Raw genomic sequence first — 9548 nt, forward strand, 5'->3', positions numbered from 1 at the left:
CTATATAACATTTTTATTCATAATTTCGGCTATTACGAAAATAAAATTAAAAGAATATCCAAAAATTTCGCGTCTCCTATGCGTCCATATTCGGCTCCTTCGTGTCCAAAACATTTACGTAAAATATTATAAGTTTTGCTTGAAAGAGAAAAAAAATATTTCCTACTTGCCTTGAAATTAGCGGTTATTGGAGCGCATATTACTTTTTCTAGCATTCTTGTTTCCCCCCTGCAAATATGTCAGCAGAATGCTTCCTTTGGTGTCTGTCTCAGACTTCCACCATAACGTTTTGGATAATTTAAAACCATCAGAAAACGATGCATAATTAAAAATTTCGATAATATAGAAGAGCTGAACCAGAAAGTAAGAAATACGAAGAATAAGGCGGGTGTGTCATGACGAGAATTTTCGATATCTCATCAAAGAAATTCAAGCTTGAATCTTGAAACTCCATTTCAAAACGCAACACTATGCTGGATAGTCGAAAAACGCTTTAACTCTGTTTTCGCAGTTATAGTTTTACACTGTTCGACACAATGTCACTTCATACATACAGTCAAAAGTCGTTAATTCAGACTCGTCGGGACTTCGGCGATTCCGCATTATCGATTTTTCCGGATTATAGATCATCAGTTTAAATCTCGTAAAATGGCATACAGAAATTCTAAAATTAAAAATATGAAAGCATAATTTATGAAATAAAGAATAATTATGATCTAAAGGGTATCAAAATTTACAAAAAAAAAAAAGCTTAATATTTATTTGTTTACTTTATTAAACACTTCTTTCAATGTAAGTTGTTTAAGTTGCTTCGTTTTATGTGATAATACTTTCTCTTTAATTCTATAAACAGACATAATTTCTTGTTCAGTTACAAAGTTCCGCTGTTCAAGTCCCGTAATTGCTGCGCCGAGAATACCGACTAACTTGTCAATCAAAGTTTTTTCGTTTTCACTAACCTCTATGTCACCTTCTTCATGTCTTTATCCATTTTTTGCAGCAATTCCAATTTTTGTTTGATGGACATCGAAACATACTTTCGTTCTGTAGATTCTTTGGGAGCTCCAGCATCGGAAATTCTATTTGACATAATCGAAAGTTCAAGTTTACTTTTATAAAATTGATCTTACAGTCTGAAAAAAGTAATAAGCCGAATCCAGTTCGAATATTAAGGAACAATACAATCATCAACATTAACTGAAATAGATAATTAGATAATTTTAGTTTATACCGTCCGTTATACATTAAACGCGCACGCGAAAACGTATTCTGCACTTGCGCACATGCATATGCGCAGTCGTAAAGATCTTATGCTTACGCGTAAACGCCTATGCGCATGTGTCAACGCGGCGCATGCGCAGAAAGTTTTTAGCTTTGAGGTCCGGATTATAGATCATTCTGGATTATGGGTGTCCGAATTAACGACTTTTGACTGTACTATTATTTGAAACTTTTTAGCTCAATTGCCAGTTTCTAAATCCCCGAGATACTGTTGGGAGAGAAAAGCCTAGAACATTAGTCGTTTTAGATATGCTAGCATCCATTTTTTTGAATCCATAATCTTCTCCTTTTTATTCACTCAAATCTTTCATCTTACTCATTTTCATACTATTTACTGTGATAACTGTTCACTCAAGATGAGTTTGTTTTGTGCAAAATATTCTTGATTGTTACCTTAATTTAAATCACTTGCAGACTGGTCCACGTTGAAAGGAGTGTCTTTAATATTTCTGCCCACTCGATCGAGGGTATGTAAAAGACGACTTCATTCGATCAACGAAATTCAAGCAAATGAGTTACGTTGATCTCACTTTTGTTCAAGCATCATTGTAGAGACCTTTCGAAGCAGAATATATGTAAAAGTAACCGAGTTGTGCCCGGGGCTCAAATCTTGCAGTTGCTAGTTGGATGTAACTACGTAGACTTTAAAAACACGCACCAAGTAATGAGCTATTTCCTGCTATTAGAGCCATTCGATTTGGTCTCGTCGTTTTAAATCTTTTCTTGTTTACCCTAAATGAATTAGATGTTTATCTACTATATCGCAAAAATACGTATTATTAACTTTTAATAACAAAATATTGAGAACCTAATTTTACATCTAGCGCTGTGGAAACTTCATTGTGAATTGTTTTCTCAAGGCTGTATTATAAAATCTTGCTCTTTGTACTATAAAGTATTTTCTCGCTCCTTCCAGTATTTCTTCGTAGTGTAACAGTAGCACACTCGACGCGTATTCGAGAGGTCTAGTTCGAGTCCCGGCTAGGGCATTGCATATTTTTCAGGTCTCCGGCTTCATAGTAACCTAATGACTCACCCTAACTAAAAGGTGACGGACAATAATTCATTATGAACAGGATTTGGTGACTGGGTACCCTAATCTCCAGTTGCCTTTTAAAAGGAGGAAAATATAATGTATTTTCTCCCTGCTTCCAACATACGTTCTTGGGGTAACGGTAGCAAAGCCGGCGTGCATTCGAGAGGTCCAGGGTTCGTGTCCAGGCGAGGGCATTTCATATTTTTCAAGTTTCTAGCTTCAACAAAACCTAATGACTCTACAGTACTTTTAAAGCAACATTTCAAAACTTCAATAAGCAATTTTTCAAAGCATGCAGTATCACCAGAAAATAACTCTATTTTCGCCCCAATATTTTATGCTATCCAGGGGTATTTTTAAAGGTATTTCTTCTGACCAAGATACCTTGAAGATGGTAATGCAATTGCGATTAATATGATCATCCTAACTCATTTCGGTTGTCAATACTTTAAATCCTCTTCAGACTACATATTTGAATGCCTGTCGTTTCTGTCTATGAAAATGTAATTTTACGATTTGCAAGATATAAATTCTAAAAAATGTTGCATTAAGATAATTACATGCATCTCCTGGTTTGCTAGCAGCTAATATTCATGAGGAATATCGTATCAAGTTTACTGCTAAATATTTTGAAAAGTAAAACTGCACAGAAATTTCATACAGAGAAGAGAGAATATTGAAAATTCTGAAGCAGTTACCTATGCATATAACTCTAAAACTGTCATATTTTAAGAAGGTCTTTGTATGTGTGATAAAACTGAAGAACAATCCTTTAGGTAAATAACTTAACTCAGTCATTAGGCCATGCGCAAGGCTCTCAACCGTATTGAATTTCCACGTCAATTTCATAAATATGCATAAATTCTTTCAAATTTCTAATTCGTCAATGCATAAATTCTTTCAAAAATAAATTAGCCTTTAAGCAAAATCACTTAAAATTTTCTTATGTATTTTAACCTGATACTACGCATTCTTTATGCATTTTGACAAGGTGGTTATTGCCCGTAAATAAGCTGAATTACTTCGACATATTCTTTTTCTAAAAAAATTCCTTTTGGTACATTATATCGTTTGCGCATTTCTTCTTTAGAACCTACTTTCCGAATTAGGCGTGCCCTTATATCATTGCCCACGTTTTCGAGATGGATGATGTTCGGCAGAGTTTCGAAAGGTCAAGCAATTTGTTTCAAAATAACTATAAATTTAATAATTTAAAATACTGAAAATTCAGTTTTTCTAAATGGATTAGTTATTAAAATTTAAATAGCTCTCTCGGTTGAAAGCAATTCATTATGCAGCAAGGTAACGAGTTTTTGATTATGATTTAAAACAAAATATGATGTTCTACTTCTTATGATAAACAGAAGTAATTATTTGTTTAACCAATCACCATTGCTAAGCTACTCTTATTCAAATATTTTCATTACCTTTATGTCGTCAATATGTTTTCTCAATACTCACCGTGAAAGGAATTTAAAACAATCTACAAACCTCATGCATTCGGTAAAAATGGCATTTTCCCTATAAACGAAACATTTATAACATTTATCTTATAGCATTTTCCAGCAAAACAGGTAGCTGACAAATTACTAGGCGAACTGGATCTTCCATCAAGTCTGTAACGGTACGCCTGGCATCGAAACACAACGTTCAATCATCTCCATGAAATTCAGACTGAATTTGACTCTTTGGAATTCCAAATGATGACTGAACGTGGCAAGAATATTGAAATTTACAGTCGAGAGTTTCAAAAACGCTTGATTCAACTTCAAAGCGAAGTAACATTTATCTTCTCCGGCTGTGTATTTCTACACTTAAAGTTTTCGTACAATTTCAAGACAAGTAAACAAAGGGGGTTAATGCCAAGAGCATCTTTAGTGAAATGAATAATTTTTTTTTTTTTTTTTTTTCAGATTAGCAAAAAAAAAAATAATAATAAGATTTACTATCACATGACCCATAAAGGCTGAAAATTACGAAGGCATTATACTAACACAGAGAAAATCGATAAGTTACCTCGTATAAATGTAAATATTACTCAGAAGGATTCAAAATATTTTAAACGATGATTTGCGCTGTTAAGACAGAACAGTTAAGATAATCCTAAACAATGTTATTCCAAGGCTACGAGCGCTATTTTAAGAGAATTCAAGTAACTAAATAATGAATGAAAAAATATTCAGATTTTATATTACGACCAAAGGGCGCTTTTTTAACGTTTTGTGTGTTACCTTTATTTACTAAATATCACGTCTTCGCATTTAAAACATAAAATTCAATTCAACAGCAATATCACAAAACATGTAAAAGAGCATATCTTTAGAATTTCCGATACACAATATCATGCGCTGGAGATAAAAATGTTTTTTTTTCCCGTTGCCACTGCTCGCTTTGAAATCGGTGAGTTTCTTAATCAAAAACTCATAAATGCTTTACAAAATATGAAATAGATAATAAAGCAAATTTCAAATTCCAAATTTGAGCTTCCAGATGCCCATATTTGGGTGGAGACGTTCGTTATTCAAAATTGGATGGCTCTAGATACCGTTGTTTTGACACAATGCTAGAAACATACATGCATTTATGCAAATTGTTTAATATTTAATTTCTTTAAGTATAATACAGGGCTCTAATATTTAATGGCAGCAATTTAAAAAGTGATTCGCCATTTATAGTTGAATCAACGCAAAATGCCAGAATGAAATTAATAGCCCTTCTGGGCAAAATGCTACTTTGGGTTAATAACTAATTTTTGAAAGGATACTATAACATAGTGAATGCTTATTTAACTGTAATATAACAACTTAAGCAACTACGACAATACCCTGCCCAGCTGTACTTTTAAGTAAACTTGCATCTGTGAGAAACATTCGCATTTAAAAATCGATTACAGACACATTATGCAGATTATAAATTGATTATAGATTTATTGATGAGATAAAACCGCTTTCGGTGCATTTCCAATGATTTTCAATCGCATGATTTCAAGTGCACCCTTTCGGTATGTGTTTCGAAACTGTCTCAGGTTTCCTGCGGTATAACAATATTGCATAGAACATTTGTATATTCTTTGTGCATGTAATCTGCTTTTCCATTTATGACCTTGTTTCTAATTGCAAATAAGTAAAAACATTTAAAAATTATATATTTCAATTTCATGTGTTTTTTTCAATGACATGTATATACTTTTTGATGATAGCAATATTGTTAATATAATATTTTTCAGGCTTTTGTGTCTCGTGTTAGATGGGGTATTTAAACACTTATATCGTATTGTTACGAATTTGGTATTTAAAAAGCTAATGTTAGTTCAATTATAAATTAATTGGTTTTATTTCCCGCGCAGTGCAGCGCGTGACGAATATTAAAAGAAGAAAGCTAAGCCGGAAAATTAAAAATACAAGAGCGCGTGCATTAAATAAATAAATATCTCTTTTTGATTTCGAGAAAGTACTGGAAAATTCTAGCGCGTGATTTTAAAATCTTATAAAAGGAGGAAAACGTCTCAGTTCGTAGTAGTTGCTTAATTTGTTGTTGTTTAGAAAACTGCTCTTGTTGATTGTAGCGAATTCGCGGATTAGCGTTCTTTAGCTGTTTTGAATTACGTTCTATTGGACATTTGAGTAGTTAGAAGATAACTACTGTGAGATATTGTAATACTGCATAATAATTTGAGAAATTTTAAGCATTTTTTGTGATAATACTAAATTTTTGTTCATTTTTTCTCGGACTTGTGCATTCATTTCGTAACGAACCCGTACGCACGCAACAGTATGTAGTATTTACAAATTTTTAAACCATATGTCATGCAATAGTAATCGAGTGGTTAAAATTGCTATGCTCTGGAAGTTCGACCGGGTTTCGATATTAAGTAAATAAGGTAATTGTGCGTTTGGGTTTAGTAGTTTTGCTTAAGTGTAATATAATTACGTCCGTTTTTCTTCAGAAAACCCTCCATGGAAGCATTCTTTGCTTTAGACCGATAGCTCTCGTGAGCTTTGCCATATTCAAGTTAAGCTAAAGCATTTCTTTAAAAATCCCCTTCTTGGGGTTGCTCATCTGTATTCGAATAGAATGGGTTATTTAGATTATGGCAAAGCACTTAATTGTCCTGCATTCGTGAAAAAGTTCCTAATGGGAAATGACTTATATCCACACTATACGTAAAGAAAACATTTAAAATTCCTATGCCGTTAAGCTATTTGCCAGGATTTCATTCCGAACTGCCAATGTCTAGTGATTTTACCATGTGGTCGTTGGTAGTACGCCTTGGTCGAATAGATAAGTGCCTTGACGGTTGTTAGTTGATCTCAGGATAATTAGATTGGCTTCATTCACGGTGTAACGTTCCCTTTCTCTGAAGAACACTTAGTCAACCGCTCTAACGGATCTAACTTCCTACCTCAATGAGGAAAGCTACTTTTCGGGAAGACTGGGTAAGTGAGTCCCATATTCCAATCCTTGACACTACCATGAGAACATAGAATTTGCTACCGCAAGCAGAGACCAACGGGGGAGAAATTTCTCTAATACAGACTGACTGAAGAACATTTAGTCACCCCCAGAAAACGTGTGAAGCGTTAAAAGTAATTTACTACTCTATTAGCTCAAGAAAATGGAGATCAATCATTGAAACAAACCTACCGTATTAAGAACGATCTTTTGCTTAGAAGATTAGCTTAGAAGCCCTAGCAGCTTAGAAGACCGGTTGGAACCTCGCCATGTTACGAGATTTATTGAAGAGATTTTTCTAAGAATTTCTCCAAAGAGCCAAGGATAACGGAATTAGTAGTGCATGACATTGAATTAATCGAGTTCAAAGAGATCGTTATGGAAATGAGAAAAAAATGCTGGTAGTGCCAATAGAATTTCGGAAGAAAAACCAAGCATTATACCACGAAGGAACTTCGGCTCATTTGAGGGTTACAAAATCGAAGGATAGGCTTTTACGATATTTTTTTGGTCTAGTTGTTATAAGGAAATTGAAGATTACGTTCGTTCCTGTGACAAATGTCAACGAGCCATAACGCCAAATAAAATTAAAAAAAGCCCCTCTGAAACTAGTACCCGTCATTCAAGAATTTGTTTTCTAAATTAAACATTGACGCAGTAGGCCTGCCGGTCAGTTCAACGAGAAAACGTTACCTAATAACAGCCATATGCTTGTCGTCTAAATACGCTGCTGCTATTCCAGTGAGTGATGTGAATTCAGTTTCTGTGACGGATGCCCTGATTAATATTTTTAGTCGTATGGGTTTTCCGAAAGAAATCCAATGTGATCTCAGAACATCTTTCGTAAGTGCACTTACTACGGAATTTTTCGATAGGTTTGGGATCAAGGTTAGTCATAGTTCGGTTAACTACTCCCAATCGAACGTTTCCATAGAACAATCAAACGGCTCTTACGAGCTCTATGTCTGGAGGCTGGAACGGGTTGGGAAAAGCACCCTCCCTGGGCATTATTTGCCTTACGTTGTAACCCATGAAAGCACCGGCTTTTCACCTGCCGAATTAGTGCATGGTAGGAATTTAAGGACACCCGAAACCTTATTATTTGAGCATTGGACAGAGAAGCAGAATGAAGGAAATCCAGTAACTGAATATGTTTATCATGTAAATATGTTAAAACCCTATTATTATAAAAGACCTGAGGAAATCAATGCTTTATCATCTGAAAGTAAGAATGAAGAAGGTGTGGATCAAGAGGTAGATTTTCCGTATCTTGATCCAAATCCTTACATTTACGATTTCGAAGACATCATTTAATCTAGCAGCTTAGAAGACCGGTTGGAACCTCGCCATGTTACGAGATTTATTGAAGAGATTTTTCTAAGAATTTCTCCAAAGAGCCAAGGATAACGGAATTAGTAGTGCATGACATTGAATTAATAAGCGACAAACCAGTTAGATCTAGACCCTATAAAGCATCCTTAAGGCAAACGGAAATTTTGAAAACGGAGGTTCAGAGGATGCTACATTTACACATAATCGAGGTGGGGGAATCCGACTACACTTCGCCTATGATTCAAGTGGAGCGCCCGGGAAAGACCCGAAACCGTGTATAGATCACCGACGCGTAAATGAAGTAATAAGCACTCAGTTCTTCCCCCTGCCAAATGTAGAGGAAAGAGTGGAGCTTGTTTCGTCTGCCAGGTATATAACAATTCTCGATTTGTCAAAGGCATACTAGTAAATTCCTCTAAGTCCAAGAGGCCAAAGATTGGCCGCTTTTGTCACGACATTTGGGACATATAGACCACTGCGTATGTCATTTGGGCTGAAAAACGCTCACTACTTTTTCAGTAAGTTGATGGCTGAGTTATTAAAAGGGTGTGAAGACTTTTCTGTCCCGTATTTGGACGATGTTGCTATTTTTACAATACTTCGGAAGATCATATGAAACATTTAAATTGCATTTTGGGAAAACAACTGCGGCAAATTTGACCATTAATCTACCAAAATGTCGTTTTGCTCAAAACCATGTAACGTATCTGGGGCACATCGTAGGACAGGGAATCAGAGGCAAAGGTTAAAACAGTATCTGATTATCCCTCCGAAATCAAAAAACTGAAATAAGGGCGTTTTTAGGTTTGGCAGGTTATTACAGCAGGTATATTCCCATGTTTTCAGTTATAGCTTCTCCACTCAAGAATTCCTTAAAAACTAAAGTAAAAGAAATAAAAGTTCGAATAAATAGCTTAATCTCAGATCATAAATAAATCTGTGCTAACTATTTTTAGCTTTGTACAAGATAACCTAGATAATTTAGCAATAATCTTACATTTATAACATAACATTAAATTTGTGTCAGCTCGCAATATTGCATGCACATTTTTAGTACAATATTAGGTGTCCTGTAATTGAAAATGTCATTGAAAAAAATGAAAACAACGTAAACGTTTGTAGAGATGCAGTAAAATTAAACCAAGATTTTATCTATTGTGTTCAACATTATGTTTTGTTTTATATTTAATATTTGCATTTTTCTAAGGTTAAGAAATTTGCACGAAGTAGCCATCTGGGCTTCAGGAACAAACTAATCCGTTTTAAATTAACTTCTGTGGAGAAAGTCGCTTCGGCTTACGAACATTTATGTTGATGAACGGCAGGATCAACTAAATTAGTAAAGTGACGTTTCAGTGTAATTGGTACGGATAGCTTCAAAAGTTTCAGAGTGGTAATTGTATCTCCCAGGACCAGCCACGATGAAAATGCATGAATCACTTAGTAA

The sequence above is a fragment of the Stegodyphus dumicola genome, chromosome 8 (assembly GCF_044657685.1).
Source record: "Stegodyphus dumicola isolate Sdum_Otavi_A_Nest chromosome 8, ASM4465768v1".
Taxonomy (NCBI): domain Eukaryota; kingdom Metazoa; phylum Arthropoda; class Arachnida; order Araneae; family Eresidae; genus Stegodyphus; species Stegodyphus dumicola.